The 19,809-nt window shown below is 38.7% G+C and overlaps 1 pseudogene; it reads right to left on the bottom strand.

Moving 5' to 3' along the window:
- The window catches only part of LOC137296865 (receptor-type tyrosine-protein phosphatase alpha-like), a 40,310-nt pseudogene that overhangs the window by 7,619 nt on the left and 12,882 nt on the right, over positions 1-19,809 (bottom strand).

Below are 19,809 nucleotides of genomic sequence, written 5' to 3'. Positions count from 1 at the left end.
GCTGTACCAAGAAAATGTGAATGTGGGAATGACTATGGCTTGTCGCCGCTTTTAGCAGTATTCCCACTATATTATGGCCAGAAATGACCTCCACACATTGTACCCATGTCGGGAATCGAACCCGCGTCTTCGGCGTGTCGAGTAGGCGCTTTAGCCATTCGGGTACCCACCGCCCCAAGTGGGTATGGACTATGTTCTACGAAAACCAGAACGCAAAATAGCAAAGTGCACGTGTGGCAAAATGAGAAATACTCATTTGAATGTAGCCATCGTTTAGGAGTACGCTGAGCACACAGTTACAGATTGAAGCTATACGTATTTTTAATGAAAAGGCAATCTTTACTTGACCACCTGATAAAGGAGCAAGCATACGTTCCGAAACGTCGTGCTTTCACTTTTGACTTCATGAGGCCGACTGGTCTGCTTATAAATCAATGTGTGAAGAAATATTGCAGCCGCATCTTTTCATGAATGTTCCTGATCCCATTCAGCTGTTTACAGACAAACTTAGTGCCATTGCTGAAGAAACTATTCCAAAGTCCTCTGCAGTCTCGCATATCCGTAAACCATGGCTTGATATAGACTGTAAGAACTCTAGGAAGGCTAGAAAAAAGGCAAAGAAGTATTGTCGTAAACACCCTACAGTGCATAATCTCAATACCGTTAAAATAGCAAATGCCAATCCACAGCGAACTTTTAAACAAAATAAACGTCGGTTTTGGAGAAATTATGTATCTAAGATAAATTCTAGAACGCCGACAAGCCGACACACACAGACACACCAACACATGTATCAACACAAACAAGAAACCAATATACAGAACGCTCAAACACACAGATACATTTCATCAGACACCAACAGTTACACACCAATAAACTCCAACAAACAAAGAAGACACACACAGCAGAACACATACATTCACCAATACAAAAAGACACACCCAACACACCAACTCAAAAACCCAATGTCTAAGGTGTGGAACATGATACAAAGAATCAAGGGGCAAAGGTACAAATTCTGCGGTTCATCATTTGAAAGACGGAGATCAAGTGACTTACTGACAAAGCTGACATTGCAAATAAAATAGGTGAAACTCTGGCTAAACATTCTTCGTCATCGAATTACGTACCTCCGTGCCAAAAATATCAAACGCAACAAGAGCAGAAGACTATTAACTTTTCTTCCGATAATGGTGAAGACTATAACGAAATATTGTCAATTCATGAGCTCCACACTGCACTTGCCCAAGCACACGATACTGCAACATGTGTTGATAACATCCACTATCAACTCTTGAAACATCTGCCTGACTCGAGTCTGGAAACTGTACTTTCTATATTTGATGGCATATGGACTTCTGGGGACTTCCCACCTTCTTGGCGTGATGCCATCGTGGTACCAATACCTAAGCCTGGTCGAGATCATTTCGATCCTTCTAATTATATACCTATATCTTTAACCAGCTGTGTCTGTAAAACTATGGAACGTATGGTAAATAATAGATTAGTATGGTATTTGGAAACTAATAATTTAATCAGCAACATTCAATGTGGTTTCCGTAAGCACAGAAGTACTGCTGACCATTTAGTCCGTTTGGATTCATTTTGTACGAAATGCCATTGTTAATAAACAACATGCGGTGTCAATAGTTTTTGATTTAGAAAAACCATACGATGCCACATGGAAGCATGGTATTTTAAGAGATTTAGATGATTTTGGCCTGAGAGGCCGTTTGTCACATTTTATATCTCAATTTTTAAAAGGCAGACAGTTCAGGTCCGTGTGGGCCCTACCCTGTCTGACCATTATTATCAAGATCAGGGTGTACCACAAGGTAGTATCTTGTCCGTTACCTTGTTTAGCATTAAGATTAACAGTTTGTCAAAAGTTTTAAATGAGTCAATTGATGGGTCATTGTTTGTCGATGATTTCAGCATTTCGTGTCGAGGCAATAATATGCGTACAATTGAACGCCAGTTACAGCTGTGTCGTCATAAAATCCAAAATTGGTGTCTCGCGAATGGTTTCAAATTCTCAAAATCTAAGACAAATTGTATTCATTTTTGTCGGAAATATAAACCACATAAAGACCCTGAATTATTTCTTGATGGAACTCCCATTAAGTTTGTTGAACAAGCAAAATATTTGGGTCTTGTTTTTGACCATCATTTTACATATTTACCGCATATAAATCAGCTGAAGACTAAATGCTTGAAGGCATTAGACCTGTTGAAAGTCGTTGAAAGCACTCCTCCACTTGTCCAGGGCACTTATTCGCTCAAAATTAGATTATGCTTCAATTGTATATGGTGGGGCACGTAAAAGAAATTTACAAAAATTAGATACAATTCACCATGAAGGTTTAAGATTGTGTCTAGGCCCTTTCAGAACATCATCTATTTATAGCCTTTATGCAGAAGCGGATGAACCGTCTCTTCATCAGCGACGCATTAAATTATCACTTCAGTATATCACTAAGTTATGGTCAAATCCATCAAATCCTGCTTATAATACACTCTTTAATCCACAGTATGAAGAACTGTTTACACAAAACCCCAAATCCACCTTTGAGAATTCGGATGAAATCTCATGAGCTCATATTACAGCTGCAAATATTGAACTGGAGAGTGTATGTCCATGTAGGCTTTTCTCTATCCATGGCAATTTCTTCCATGGCAATTAGTGCGACCTAGAGTCATACTAGATCTTACTCATCATAAGAAATCTGACACGAATGACTTAATATACCAACAGGAATACATCCAGTTACAGAAGTAATATAATTCACATCGTTCCATATTTACTGACGGATCGAAAGATGACCGCAATGTGTCCTGTGCCACTGTTATCGGATCACACAATATCCCTTTCCGACTACCAGGCAATAGCTCCATATTCACAGCAGAATCCATGGCAATATCGACAGTCTTGGAATATGTTAAACGTCAGTCCCATCATAAACAATCTGTATTATTTTCTGATTCATTGTCATGTCTTCAGGCATTGAAAAAACATGTCTTCTGACCACCTGTCATTCTAGACATACTGGAACTATACAATAATCTTGCCACTGGCTGTTGCCTGCCGAGCCATGTTGGCACTTGCTAAATCTGTGACTTGCTAAATCTGTGACACCACTTCTTCTGCCATATAGTGATGTCAAACCTGTCATTAGATCTTATATGCGTGCCCTAATGCAAAAGAGGTGGGACACCCAGGTAGGTGTAAATAAATTACATGCAATAAAACCGAATATTTGTTACACCTACGTGGGCTGTCAGTCCAGAATTGAAGAGGTCATCATGAGACGATGTCGTATTGGCCATATAAGATATACGTATAACTATCTATTGAAAAGTGACGTTCCTGCATTTTGCATCCCTTGTGATGAAAAAATCACAGTCAAGCATATTTTGCTTGACTGTGTTGAATACTCCATCACAAGGGATAAATATTTTACATCACGAACTATAAAGGATCGTTTTAGCAATTAAAAGAATTAGATTTATTGGCTGAGTTGTAAATAAATAAATATTTTATGATTGGAAGTTTAAATTAATAACTCGGATTGGTAGTGACGGTATCCTCAAGGAAGGTTGAAGTACCGTAAAATTATTGTCCTCCTGAGAGGGTACGTATGTCCCAACACATTTCAAGTCAAATTTAATCTTCCACTGTTTTAGTTGTAGTGTTATTGTCATTTTAATTTCTGGCCAAACTTGCATAAAATCGCCAGCAGCTGAGGGGAGGGTGTAAACCCAGCTAGGGTCCATGCAGGTAGCAGAAGCACTGTAAGTCTCCATGGAACCTAATATGGTGCTTTACCTTCAGTTGTTGGTGATAATAAGCCCATTTGTACATGGTAATGTGTAAAATAGTTTTCTGTTTTTAACAATACATACTAGCTAGTTTTAATTCCTTCTTGTGATACTCTAGTTATTTTACAGTCCGTCGATAACTAGTTCTTTAACTACCTATATTTTTTGTGTATCTGCAATACTTCTCGTCACTATATGGCTGCTACATTGCCGATGTGACGTTAAATTTTAACTCACTCACTCACACACTCTTCATTTCATGCTCTTCTTATGACGCAGACCTCTTCGCCAGATCAGTCAATTAACTCAAGCACAGGCAAACCTCGCTACGAAAAGTGCGTTGCATAAAATCGACCAATACTACCCTTTCAGTCAGTACTACTGACCAGTGGCCAGTGATTTCACAAGAGTCCAGGTCTATCAAATTTATAGGACAGGAGCAATGAAAACTGAATGTATCTGACTGAAATTAGTTTCAAGAATACTGACAGTTCCATGGGGAACACGTTTCTTTAAGACACGTTTAGACACTTACTCATATAACTGATATGTGAAATTGCAGACAAACATGTCCATTTCTTGCAGTTGCCACGGCATACCGGCATCAGTACTCACGTTGTTGACATAACTTTGTGTCGTCATCCTTCCATTCTGCTGCACATCCGTTAGGACACTCCCCTGTTGTCTTGTTACAGCTGGAATCATTGAGGCAATTTCCACATCGAGAATCACAATTGTTCCCGTAGTAACCATCTTGGCATGCTGCAACGAAACGTGCATTTGCTGTTAATTCTGCCCGTTTTTGAATGACCAGCGAACCCGAAATACAACACGGACACAGATGAGGAGGTTGTTTGCTTTTGTCTCAGTAGTATATATTTTACGAGTGAAATTCAAAACCCGATCTTTATGATCTTTATGTGGACAAATACTATATGATTCTATGTGATAAGAAATGGGATCGAACTGTAATTCATAAATTTCAAAGAAAAAGTGCTCACGCTGTAGACATGACATCTACACAAACCCATAGACATTTATTGTTAACCCTGTCGATATAGATTGACCGCGTGACCAAAAATAGTCACTGATTGCATTCGTTCATTATCATAATTCCAAATCATTTCGTACACATCCCGCATTCAAACGGGAGATTCAATTATTCCTTTAATTGTCCTATGTATTTAACGCAAACCAAATGTACACACCAGAGAAAGAGTTCACACAATTCCATTTTACACACACACACACACACACACACACACACAAATAAATATATAAATAAAAAATAGAAAAAGAAAGTGTTACAACGAGGCCTTTCATGACATAAAAGAGGTCAAATAATAATTCAAAAACTTTAATAAATGTGAGTGCTCACCTTGTTGACATAACATCGTGCCGTTACTTCTCCATCCTGCTGCACATCCGTTAGGACAGGCACCGTTTGTCTTGTTACAGCCTGGACCCTTCAGGCAGTTGCCACACCTTGAGGAACAGTTGTTACCATAGGACCCATCTGGACATGCTACACAAACACACAGACAAAAAGTGTTGGTTCATCATTTAGCGTTTTCCTTCAAAACGTGATATATTCAGTTAATAGTGTTGAAGTATATCTGCCACGTTTTGAGTGACCAGCGAACCTGAAATACAAGACGAACGCAGGTGAGGTGGTTGTTTGTTTTTGTCTTAGTAGTATATATTTTACGAGTGAGAAAGGGTTCACACAATTCAATTTTATATACACACAGACAAAAAAAATAGAAAAAGAAATTGTTAGAACGAGGCCTTTCATGACAACAAAGGTCAAAAGTGTTGGTTCATCATTTACCGTTTTCCTTCAAAACGTGATATATTCAGTTAATAGTGGTGATGTATCTCTACCCTCTGCACAAATTAATTTGTGCGTTCGCGTGAAACAGAAATAACGTTAACTATACCCAGATTAGACTACAGGGTGGAGCAAGCATCATCTGTTTTTTCAGTATCACTGTAGTAAACAAGTAAACATGCGTTACAATGTATCTTGACGTTCGTATGAACTGAGCCGTGAAGGTGGACATTAGATTACGATTTGTCATGGTAACCTCATGTAACCTAAACAAAACTCAGAACAAAAATGATCGTTTAATATCAAACGTGTTTTCCTTCATTTGATATTATCATATCATGGTGCTTTACTATGTCACTAGACAATTGTCATGTCTGCTTTACGTCCCAGAAGCACCCAAACAACAATTAAAAACAAAAGAGTCTACGCCTCCTCCTCCAACCTGAAGTATTTCTGTATGAGCACACAACCTCGCCAGTAGTTTTCAGCTTGCTAAACACTACTTTGCTCTCAATTTGCTTTCATAAACTTTCTTCTTTTTTCCTTTATTCACGTCGTAAACAACGTTGTCCTATCAACTGATGCTAATCCCGAGATCGTGACGTGGACACACTTATCGGATAATCATCCTATCAACGTAATGTTTACCTTGGTGGTCATAATGCATACTTTGTATGCCTTGTCCTAAAGTATCTCTCATGACCTCCAGTCGAGAAAACTCTGCAGCAGCAGTGACCCCAGGTGTATATGATGAGGTAACACAACTTCACGGCCATGCCAATCTGGTAGCACTATTCACTATAACTATGAACTACGTCTAGATATTGTAACACGCTTTCAGAGACATGTAACAATTTCAACCTTTGTATGTACATATTCTAGGATACCAATGTTGATGATACCATTTGTTGGATAAAAGGTTGGTTGAAGTGGTCAGTTGAAGGTAAGGGAAGGAAGATAACTAGTGTCACAACTACAAATGTATGTCCTTTCTTCCAAAACCAGTTTTCATTGATTTTTATCATTTTCTGAACTCTAATGACACTAACCTTCTCAAAACAGACTAAAAGTGTTGGTCATCCTGTAAAGTGACCTTTCATGACTAGAGAACACATTGAATGAGACAGTGGACGAGAACACTACTGATGGCATTTCACACGTTGTAACAGGACGTCAGGCTAATGGTAGACTAATATATGAAATGTAGATTTTCAAATGTGGGCCAACGTCCTGCATCACAAGTGCTACCTAGTTGCGCCACAACACTAAGGTATGTCGTCATTTATCTACCATGCTGCACACCCCACAATGACATGTTCCGTTTACAACTGAAGCATTTTAACAGTATCCATACTTTGAGACACCTACTAACACGGGAGTCATGGTTACATTCTGAAAGCATATATACTCATCAAAAGTTTAGATTCATAATGACCACTTACTTCTGTCAGCTGTTATAAACTACATTTTTGAAAAATATTACACCATATTTAAAGGTACTGTTTACACGTACAGGTACAGATTCATTGTAAAACAAATTCGTTACTTTGAAAAGATTAGTGCCATGAGTTCAATTATTCACAAAATTCGATGAAAAAAGGCGCGTTCCTAACAAAAGATCATGCCAAAACACAGCTGTTCACATTCAACATGTATTCTGAATACTTAAAATAAGTAGAACTTTTGATAATATGCCTACTATGAAGTCTTCAGTGCCCACGAGACCTCAAATACTCCAAATGTACTTTACATAAAAACACGTCTTTCGAGCTCCCTACCATTCTGACTCACCTTGTTGACAGGTGAGATTCATCCATCCTGCTGCACATCCTCCAGGGCATGTACCTGTGGTTTTGTTACAAGTTGCACCACCAAGACAGTTTCCACATGGGGAGGCGCAGTTGATACCATAGAATCCGTCTGGACATGCTACACAAATATTTTACATAAGATCGTACATAGCTAACTACAAGTTCATCATTTAGCAATTCCCTTGTAAATGTGATATAATCAGTTAATAATGGTGATGTATACCTGCACCCTATACAAATTAACTGCATGAATATGGTGTTCGTGAAACTGAAATAATTATACCCAGATTAGACAACAGGCTGCAGCAAGCATATTATATTTGTTTCAATCACTATAGTAAACATGCAAGCTTGCGTTACAATGTATCTTGACGTTCGTATGAACAGAGCCGTTAAGGTGGACATTAGATTACGATTTGTCATGGTAACCTCATATAACTTAAACAGAATTCAGAATAAAACTATAATATCTACCTGTTTTTTTCGTTTGACATTGTCATATCATATTGTCTTACTGTGTTACTAGACATTTGTCATGTGTGTTTTACATCCTAAAACCACCCAACAATATATATTATTAAACATATTTGTTTTCATAAACATTCTTTTTGTTTTCTTTATTGACGCCTTAAACAACGTTGCCCTATCAACTGACGCCAATCCTGAGGTCATGTTGATCTGATGACGTGGACATACTTATCAGACAATCAGCATACCTGTACATACATAATTATGAAGTACGTCTAGACAATGTAGCACATGAGACATGAAACAATTTACACTTTTGTATGTACACATTATAGGATGCCTATGGTGATGATTTTAGTTAGTGGATGAAATGTTGGCTGGAGCGGTCAGTGGTAGGAAAAGGAAAGAAAAAACTTATTGTCACTACTACAGTTGCACATACTTTCTTCCAAAAGTCTAGACTGACTTAAAACACTCACTACATATTATGTTTAGATATATGGTAGCGACGATTGATTTCTCGACTGACCTGAGGGAACCAAGTACAAACCATATTCACATAGACTGCGCGAGGATCATGCATCATATACCTTGAACAAAACTGAGAATAAAACTGAACGTTTAATATCTAACGTGTTTTCTTTCATGTGATGTTGTCATAATATCACGCTGCTTTACTATGTCATTAGACACTTGTCATGTGTGCTTTACATCCCAGAAGCACCCAACAACATATGACAACAAGAGATTCTACGGCCTCTCCTCCAACCTGAAGTATTTCTGTCTGTAAACACAATCTGGCCAGTATTTGCCACCTTGCTACATAAACACTACTTTGCTTTCAATTTGCTTTCATCAAATTTCCTCTCTCTTTTTTCTTTATTGACATCGTAAACAACCTTGTCCTATCAACTGACGCCAATCCCGAGGTCATGATGGTCTGATGACGTGGACATACTTTGTATGCCTTGTCCTAAAGTATCTCTCATGACCTCCAGTCGACAAAAACCTGCAGCAGCAGTGATCCCAGGTGTATGTGATGATGTAAGACAACGTCACTGTCATGCCAATCAGGTAGCACTATTCACTAAAATTATGAACTACGTCTAGATCGTGTAACACGCTTTCAGAGACAAAAACCCCCCAAAACAACTTAAACCTGTGTATGCACGTATTTATAGGAAGCCCATGGTGATGATTTCAATTGTTGAAACAAAACAAAAGGTTGGCTGAAGTGGTCAGTGGAAGGTAAGGGGAGGACGAAAACTAGTGTCACAACTACGAATGTATTAAAACACTCACTACATGTTATGTATAGATATACGGTTACATCGAAGATTGATTTCTCGACTAACTTGAGGGAACCAAGTACAAACCATATTCAGAGTAACTGCACGAGGATCATGCATGATATTGCTGAAAAACATGCGCAAAGATCCTGCACGTGAACATATAGTTCGGAATTCGCATTCGCCAATATCCATTGATTTGTATCATTTTCTGAACTCTAATGACACTAATCTTTTCAACGTCACGAAACTGACTTTACATCTAAACAATATATTATTTAGACAGTATGGGATATTTTGCAAAATTCAATATATAGAACAGTTGCCTACGTTTACACTAGCGAATCTAAACTTTTGAAAGAAAGCAAAGATATTCATCCTTATGTCATCTGTTACAAGATATCTATGTTGGTGCTGAGAGACACCTATATGGATCAGATGGTCAACAGCATAACTATGTGACAGCATGAGACTTACACACAAATGCAATCACTCTTTTTCTCCGTGTCATACGCACTCACTCATTTAGCAGATCTATCACAAAATTACAAACATATAGTACTGTCACACGTGTACATTGCTACCATACATCAACTAATCTGCAGTACGGTAGAAATAGAAACAGTTGAGGAATTCAGTCAAATGTTGACAAATACCAAAATGATATTATACATTAGCCTTTAAGTTACCTTTTCGATTTATTATTTTAGCGTTGGTACTTATCTGTTTCTTTGTTGTTGCTTGTCACTGAAGAGTTGACATAGGGTCCATGCAGGCAGCATGTACTGCAAGTCCCCAGGGTCCCCAGTATGGTGATATACCTTCAGTTGCAGGTTATCTACAGCCCGTTTTTTCATGCTGTACGGTTGTCTCAGGTGAGTTATTTTTATGATAGCGTATTAGTTTTAAATAATTAGCTGTGATAATCTAGCAATTTTATTGTACTTTGATGACAGATTTGTACTTCCTATATTTATTGATTTTAATAATGACATCAATTCGTTTGTTCTCGTCACAATATGACTGCAATACTGCCAATGTGACGCTACATATTAACTCACCCACTTTTTTGGGGGGTAGGTTTACTGAAGATTTTGCTCTCTGGGAAATTAACTTGAAATGTAACTCCTCTCCTACTGTACCTTTTTGGCAGTCGGTACCATTGTATCCCGGAAAACACCCACTAGAACAGTGACCAGTGGTCTTATCACATATATCAGTACTGTTAAGGCATCGGCACTGTTTGTCACAATCTTCAGAAAACCATCCGTTACTGCAAACTGAACATAGTTACACAAAAGTCATCATCGTTTGATCGATCGAAGAATATATGAAAACTGTGAACAATGTGTGGTAGCCGTTTATCAGAAATGTAGAGGACAACAAGTAACTACTGACTCTTGTGGACATAGATTTCTCTGGCTGAAATCTGAAAATCTAGCATCCTCGTCAGCTGATAAAACATCACATAGCAATACTCAGCCATCAGAACACATACCAAATATCTGCACTTCACACAAGGTGAGGACTCTCTTGGAGCCAGGTATCCGTATTGTGACCGTGGTTCCTGTCAGTGGCTGGTGGCAGGTGACATTAACTACTGGAGGAGGATGTTCAGTTGATGACCACTTGTAACACATCTGGCTGCCCACAAGTATCTCCAGGCCGTTGTTTCTTTCCGGTTCTGCAGAGAAGAAGGAGACCCATGGTGGAGAAAAATACCTGCTTGACCTATGTCATCACCTGCTTTTCTGGGGCTCACAGTTTTTTGTCTTATATAGAACAACTCCCACGTTTACAATCGTAATTAAAAATACATACTTACAATAAAAATCTATTTCTTGAAAATTTAACGAAAAAAACTATACTCACCTAGACTAGTATGCGAGTTATTATATTTATCGTGACGAGAAAAATGAATTATCACTAATCAGTATCATCAACACTAGAAATTTTAACTCACTTACTCACTCACTGAAGATATGTGACTAGAGACCATGGGGACTTTGGATACCTGTATGAACCCACGACAGATTAATAGCATCCCATCAGCCGTGAGTGCAGTTAAATATAGCCACAACTTATGAATACGAAAATTAAAACCTCCGTACGTTTAACTTACATTAAATGTTTAGGGACTTACATACCCCCACAGGAGGACGATAATTTTGCAATATTCATGTCGTCGTATTTCAACTGAGTAGAAAGATGGCCATGCTATTGGTCACTGGATTGTGTGGCTCAGACACGATTAGTTACAGACCGTCGCTATACAACTGGAATATTGCTGAGGGCGATGTTAAAATCAATCAAGCAAGCATTCAGTCTGTTGGGTTGTTATCCTTCTGTTCATTATCGTGGTCAGCACGCAACAACAACTTTAATTCATCAGATTTCTACGGAAGCGTATTAGGGCCTACGTAGGAGATAGTAAGTCCTATGTAGGGCTAAATATCTCCTACGTAGGACATAGTATCTCCTACGTAGGACATACTATCTGCCACGTGGTACTTAATATATCCTTTTAAACGTTCGCATTATGAAGTGTGGTTATTAAATTGAGAAATGTTTGGTTATAGAGGACGATATATAGCAGAAATGCACGTCAGCCGGTATTTATGACACCAACGCAGTGTTTATACACAGTGTTATTGTGTGTGTGAGTGAGTGTGTGTGAGTGTGTGTGAGTGAGTGTGTGTGAGTGTGTGTGAGTGTGTGTGTGTGTGTGTGCGTGTGTGTGTGTGTGTGTGCGCGCGCGCGCGAGTGAGTCAGTGAGTGTGTGTGTGGTACGTTTGGGTGACGTGGACCTTGATCTAACTGCGGTTATGGGTGTTCTCTCTCACTCTTTCTCAAACACAGATGCACACACGCACGAACACACACAGACAGAGGAGGGGGAAAATGTTTCTGACAGGAAATTCTCGTTATGACACGTCCTCCGAAAGTTTTGCTTGTATTCATATGAGGCTAGGTTGGATCAGATATAACGCTCGTCTGTGGTTTATTTTTTTTGTAATTTATTCCAAGTTGACTGGTGGAAAAGTGTTGAATGCAGGGTATGGCAACAAGGAATTTCACTACAGTTGTTTGTATAAGGATAAGGATATAAGTACGCATAGATTACCACCAATAGCCACGTCTGTGCACGCAGATTGTGACTAATGTGCAACGACCTCTGAAATATCCATTGCATAATATAAAAATGTAACGAAGTGTAACAGTGAACTAACTGCAACGCGTAACAATAGGGCAAACTGAACGCGAGGCAGTAAAGTACAACAGTCGCTCCAACACATGAAAGTAACATGCAACAATTATACTACCCATCAAAAGTCTCACTTAAAACACCCACTATATGTTATATATGTATACATGGTTACAACGAAGCTGAATTTCTCCACCAACTTGGGAAACTTGCTGAAAAGCATGTTCGAATATCGTGCATGTGAACTGCTGCGTTTGGTGTAAAATGTTGATACGAATTTGCCATTTTTCACCGAGTTTAATCATTTGTTGAACGCATGATAATAATCTTGTCAACGATACGAATTTGTTTTGTTATACATCAGTTCATGTGTAAACGGTACCTTTAAACAGTATGGAATATTTTGCAAAATCTAGTTTTCAACAGTTGACTGAAGTATGCAGCTACATTTACACAAGTGAGCCTCAATTTTTGATGGGTAGTATAGTTGAACACACGAGTCTAATGGTGAGGGAAACAGTAGACTTTTAGAGGAAATGAAACCCATGGTAGTAGACTCTTAAACAGTGACTGAAACGGTAAAAAAGGAAATGGTTTCCGTGTCTGGGGGAACTAAGTTCACCATGTCAGATTAATGTATAATAACATATATCGAGCATCTCCTACAGGAGAAACTAAGTCCTACGTAGGTGATAATAAGTAGTAAGTCCTATGTAGAAGATACTAAGTCGTACGTAGGAGATACTAACGTAGGACTTACGTATGAGTAAGTCCATCTAAGGCTTAGGAATAAGACTTAGGAATAAGACATAGGAATAAGTCTATACTATCTCCTGCGTTGAAGATAATGAGACCAAAACATTTTTCACCTTGGCCCTAATATGCTTCCATAGATTTCAAAGGAATCTAACAGTTACAGCTTTGTCAGGCTGAAGCAGCAATGCGAAGGTCAAAACGAAACAAGAGACAATGCCCATACTTGAATAGACATGCTTTCCCTTCGTCGTCACAGGTTATGAAATGATATGACATTAGTGTCACTTGTAATGTCAATTTAAATACGCCACTCACTGGAAGAAACTGTCAAGTTTTGAATCCATGCATCAGTTGCCTTTGTTCAGACACCCGTGGCAGCGCCTGATTAAGCACAATTCAGTCACGAAACGATGACGGAAATAGTGAGTGAGTGAGTGAGCATGTTTTTAAGTTGCTTATAGCAATAATACAGCAATATCAGAGTGAGGGGCACCAGAAATGGCCTTCACACACTTCGAATCGAACCCGGATCTTCAGCGTGATGAACGGTGAGGCATGCCCCCTCCCCATATAAATATTATTGATCTGCGTCTGATATTACCATCTGTACTTTTCTTTGTGTGTGCACTCACCGCCCTGACGAAGATAGAGTCTGATGTGTTGTATCTTCTCTGGAACTGAAGTGTTCAGGTTCACAGTCCAGGTGGGATTTGCCTCATTTTTTGTATGAGTACAGGTTGATTCATGGAAAACCGTTGTGACGGTGCCATCTACGCCCCATTCGGCTACTGCGTATCCCTTATGATCAGAGTAGTTACTGCTCTGGTTACAGGGTCTCCGCAAAGCAATGTTTTCTGAAAATGTGAATACATAACCAGATTCACAAATGAAGTACATACATGATACTAATATGAAGTCATGATATTATTGGTATTTATTCTTTGCCTCCAACTCACCTTTCTGACAGTAAGAACCGAACCATCCTTCCTGACATCTGTCTGTATCACCGACCTGGCTACAGGGATTAGAGGGGAACACGGCACAGGCAGCAGTGGTGTCACAGTGACAATCAGCATCTGTTGATTGGTCCCACCGTTCTTAATTATTATTCTTTTATCCTTAAATTCACATTACAGTAAAATGCATTGTAAACTTTGTGAGTATGTATGTGTGTGCGTATGTGTCTGTGTGTTTGTGTGAGTGTATGCGTGTGTCTGTGTGTGTCTCTCTGTGTGTGTATGTGTGTGTGTGTGTCTGTGTGCGCGTAAGTAAGGGTGGTTCGGTGTTTAAAGCGTTTGTTTGTTACGCCGAAGTCCGTGATTCCCGAAATTGGCAGAATGTATGAAGCCGATCTCTCGTGTTTATTGCTCTAATATATCTACAAGCGTGCAAACTAAACTCAAACAGTCAGTCACGTTGGATTTCGGTGAACCACGTCAATCAAGTATGAAGTAGATATTGACACAGATTTCCTACCAGTAAGTTTCAGAGTGGCACAGACCACAAGCGGTCCCATCCAAGACCAACACATCATGGCTACCAAACTGAAAAGACAAAGTAACACGAATCGTTCAGGGTCAAAGAAAATATTATAGAGATAATTTCAAACAAGCATCAACACATATCAATGTTTGTAAGTAGCATTGCCAACATTAAAAATGAAAGTCCTGTTCTTGCAGTACGTAACTACATCTACATATAAGTGCATCAGAACTTTGTTACAAGTTCACTCTCTGTTTGTCTTGTCGCCCACTGTAGTGATGGAGCGTACTTAATGGAAGGGAAGGCGATATAGTTTGTTTAGAGTCGGGCTGGGTTTTTGCTACATGCATAATCAGTGACATACACATATCCACAAAATAAGAGTTTATAACCATTCTGGCAAAATATAATTATATAGCCCAAATCCACTTTGTCAAATTGCGCAATGCTCTCAGATGTCATGACATCTAACCCAGGTGGTCAGTCAGACGAGAGATCGTTTTAACCACTAGTCTACCCCACCGCCCCGATTCAGTAAGGGATTGTAGACACGACCTCGCTGCGTTGTCACATGTCCAATGGATTCTGCTTGGCATGTAGCACGGTACTGATTCCGGTTGGTCTTTATTCCCTATTGTATAATTGATTGTTGTCATTACATGTGGTTCAGAAAGAGGTTCCACGATAATACATACATACATGTATACTACTGGTGTGCAATTGTGTTGTGAAAGGAAGAAAACAACTATTAAGGGTATAGTATCACGTGTCATGGGGGAGTACAAAGTCTGTTTGCCATCAAAATGCAAAAATCTGTCGATTCTAGTATAGAAAGACTTTGGCTGAACACTATCATCATGCATCGATGTATCAATGTCGACGATGGGAAAACCTGAAATCAAATACGATCTATTTACAACATTAAGTTTACTTATATCTATAGTCTTATGTCCACAAATTTCCAGTGATTCGCGATTTTTATTTCCTCAAAGTATCCACTCCATTGTAACACTTTTATATGTTGGTGTATTTAGCAACGCAGACATTCCCAAACCAAATAGCCCCGAAAAGGAAATTCACTGTAATGATGGCAAATTATGTGGACAGATACAGTGGTCGTAGTTTCCTGAAAACAGCAGAGGAAAAGACTTTTTTTCAGACTACGATTTAATCTCCTTCATAAATGATAGTGCAGAAAAGCGTAAATAACAATGCATCTAGTAATATTTTCCATCACAAGGGATCAATATTTCGATGTCAGTTTCGGAATCTTTTTGAGTAAGTCATTATCTAACAACTGCATTTAGAAAAAGTAGACTTGCTGCATATTTATTTTTTAAATATGATTTGTAAATAGAAAAATATTTTTAAATTACTGAGATTGTGAGCGGCGTTAGCCTCACTGGTTGCCGAGGTAGGGTACATGTCCTCCTGAGCGAATACGTAAATCAGAAAACATTCAAGATATATCAAGTTTACCGAATGTTTTAAAACGTAGTGTTGTGATATTTTTAAGGTGTGGATAAATGCACCTACAATCACCTGTGTTTTTATAAGAATGCTGCAAATCCTGCTAGCGGCCTGCAGGCTGGTAACATACCATATATCCGAATGGTCTCTGGTGTGGTGATCTACCTTGCCTGTTGCTAGTGATCTATAGCCAGTTTTTCATTTTGTATTGTCTTCCATTACAGTATACTTTTAAGGACATGCTAGTTTTATATCTCTGTCTGTGATACACTAGTAATTTTAATTTTCTGCGTCAACAATTTATTAATTTCTGACATTTGGTCTTTTTATGATAATTGATTGTTCTCGTTAATATATGAAATATTGCAGATAAGACGACAAATGCTAGCACATTCACTCATTCATCTAGTAATATCTAGAGGTAATGCGAAAATGAAAGCACCAATACACCAGAATTTATCACATTATGATTCATCAGTCATATACACAAAACGGATTTGAAAAGAATGGAGACAACTTACCTCTCACATATTCAGCTCACGGTTGCTCAATGCAATGAACAGACATACATGTAAAGGCTACCAGGAAGCAAATTGAGTACAGGACGTAGAAAAAACAAGGTTTAGACATTGTGATTATCACTGGTCTGAAGTCTCTATGCAGACGTTTGATTTGTTATTGCAAAACAGCAATTGAGCTGTCATAGATCTCTTTGTAATACCAGAGAGCAGTTATAATGCAAGGCTGTCAATATTTATATGCGTGTACATGCCATGTTGTAAAGTGCACGTTTACTTTTTAAATTAATCAATTGCATATTTGCTGTTGTAACAGAAGTTTCAGAAACAAAACCATGCACCTTTTAAACAATGCAACGATTTATGCCCTGACGTAACATTGGACAGTCCACCGGTCTTCACACTTCTGCAAATTCACAAACACACACTCACCCATGCTAACAAACGCACGCACACGAGCGCAGGTACCAGGGAAACACCACCCACACTACTCCACCAAACCACACAACAAATCATGGGCAAACCGAATATCAATAAACCTCGGGTCGAACAACATATTATCCGATCCTGATCTACCGTCGACAGCAAGGCATAGGGTTCGCGTGAGGTTCTTCCACTTGTAAACATATCGGACTAGAGCAAAAGTATATATCTACTCACGTCTTACACCAACGGCTGACATATTCCATGTCCAGGGAACCAGGAAGTGAATCACGGGAACCCAAATGCCCTTTTATACCTGTTAGCAAGGCAGTCTATAAAAAGTGTCTATACAAATGATACAAGCATATAATGCTTTGAAAGTTTCTTTGTCGCACTTTGGTTGAAACGTCCCACTGTAAAAGGCGATGCAGACACAGAAATAGATTTGAGATGAAAACTTTCAAATTCAGAACTTAATAGATGATGATTGTGATATCCATTCCCTAATCCTCTAGTGTCACACAAAACCACACACCCACTCACACGCATTCGCGCTCGCTAACACAGTCACGCGCTCACACATACATACATACATACATACATACATACATACATACATACATACATACATACATACATACATACATACATACATACATACATACATACATACATACATACATACATACATACATACATACATACATACATACATACATACATACATACATACATACATACATACATACATACATACATACATACATACATACACGCATGCACACTGACACACACTATAGGAACACAGTGAAAGGAGTTCACCCAAAATTCCTTAGTTTGTGCAATCTGATTGTATCCACCATTTATACAGATAACATGACGGATTTGCCATGTTATCAATAGTGGAAGAAGGAAAGATTGACTAAAGTATATACATATAACATGGCGACTTACTATTTCAAAAATGGTTGATAGATAAGGATTAAGTAAGTATATAAAGGTTACATGAGAGTTTTACAAAGGTGTGTTGCAGATCTGCGAATGTCAGGTTTAGAAATATTCTTCCACAACACATGATTGTAAAGGGCGACGACATGGCAGTCACCCTCGCTGACTTGGCTGACACAAGTGATCGTATCCCAGGTGGTAGATCGATGTTCATGCTGTTGATCACTGGGTTGTCTGACAGAGATTCGGTTACCTACAGACCGACGCCATGTGGCTGGAATTGTGCTGAGTGTGGCGATAAACAAAAGACATACAAGTATGATGCTGCAACTTTGTTTGGGGTCTGTGTCAGGTTCACTGGTGGGTGATAGTGCGCGAGTCATAGAGTCATAGGCCTCCACATACATAATGCTGAAAAAATATAGAAAATATTTTGGAAATGTTATGAACACACAAACTATTTTAAGTCCAACAGCCGCCATACATATTGTTTTACTGTTATGTAGAAAGAAAAAAAACATTACTGCGTTATTTATCGGTTTAGGTAATAAAATAATCATTGTCTACTCGCACCATTCTATACATATGAGTGATTCTATTGATTATACTACTACGAAGAGAAACACTTGCGTATGGAGTTCCATGATGGCCACAATACGCCGTTACATAACGGTCGTCAAGACATGACACTTAGAATCTTAAACTACGCACGTTAACAGGGACATCTGTTGTTCCTTTTATGCGTCTTTTCTTGCTATCGGTGTGCTGTTTATAGCCTCCGTTTGGAATGTGACCACAGTTTCTTTACTGCCCTTAGTTCGTCTAACATTAAGAATGCACATCGAAATACCAGCACATTGATGACGTACAGAAATGCTTGTGTATTGACATTTTCATACACTTTATTCACTCCTCTGACAACTGTGAATAGCTTCCAATTGAGCCTGTTATTCCAATGTAGCATGTCATGCGCGTAGCAAGCCATTTCTTTCCGTGTAAGCCCGGCACGTTGAAAAGCTTATTATTTAGATAGTACTGAGGACCATCACAGGTAGAGAATGAAAACTAGGATAAAACTGTGAAATTCGACAAATTTTATGAACAATACAGTTTATAAAAACCTTCAGTAGATCACCAGCAACTGTAGTGAGCTAAAGATAACCATGCTAGGGACCGTAGGGACTAACATTACTAGTATTTGCTACCGGCATGGACCCTAGTTCGATTTACCGCATCTCTTCACCTGCAGGCGATTGGAGGAAAATTTAGCCATAATTTAAACTAACACAAATATTGCATTTAAAACATAAGAAAAGTATAACTTTACCTTGAATTTTGGGGGAATCACGTACTCTCAGAGTGAGTAGGTTGGTTGGCTAACTAACCTTGTGTGCTGGCGATGAGATGTCTCAACCTACGAACTTGGGTTTGAATCTCCCAGATAGGACTTAACACCCAAAGTACTAATGTTCTTTCCGAGAGAAGGTAATCCTCAAATCAGTGACTGAGTGAGTGTAATCCCCACATGTTTCTATTTAACATTAAGTAGCTAATTAGCTTTAAAACGTCAGTACTCTGTCCTCTCTTGTGCTCTGAAAATAGCAGAAAATCGGAATATATCAATAGTTTCCGATCTCGTCTCAAAGCCATTCTCTTTAAACGAGCATTCGACCAAGCGCATATGAGCAGGGCTTTGGATATGTAGAGCTATAGAAATGCTTAATTTGATTTTGATTTCATCTGACGACCAGGATACAAACAGCCTTCGACAGGGAGTTGTCTAAAAAGA

Source organism: Haliotis asinina, chromosome 9 (genome assembly GCF_037392515.1).
Source record: "Haliotis asinina isolate JCU_RB_2024 chromosome 9, JCU_Hal_asi_v2, whole genome shotgun sequence".
NCBI lineage: Eukaryota > Metazoa > Mollusca > Gastropoda > Lepetellida > Haliotidae > Haliotis > Haliotis asinina.
The sequence above is the reverse complement of the archived record's forward strand: the minus strand, read 5'-3'. Positions and strand labels throughout refer to the sequence as shown.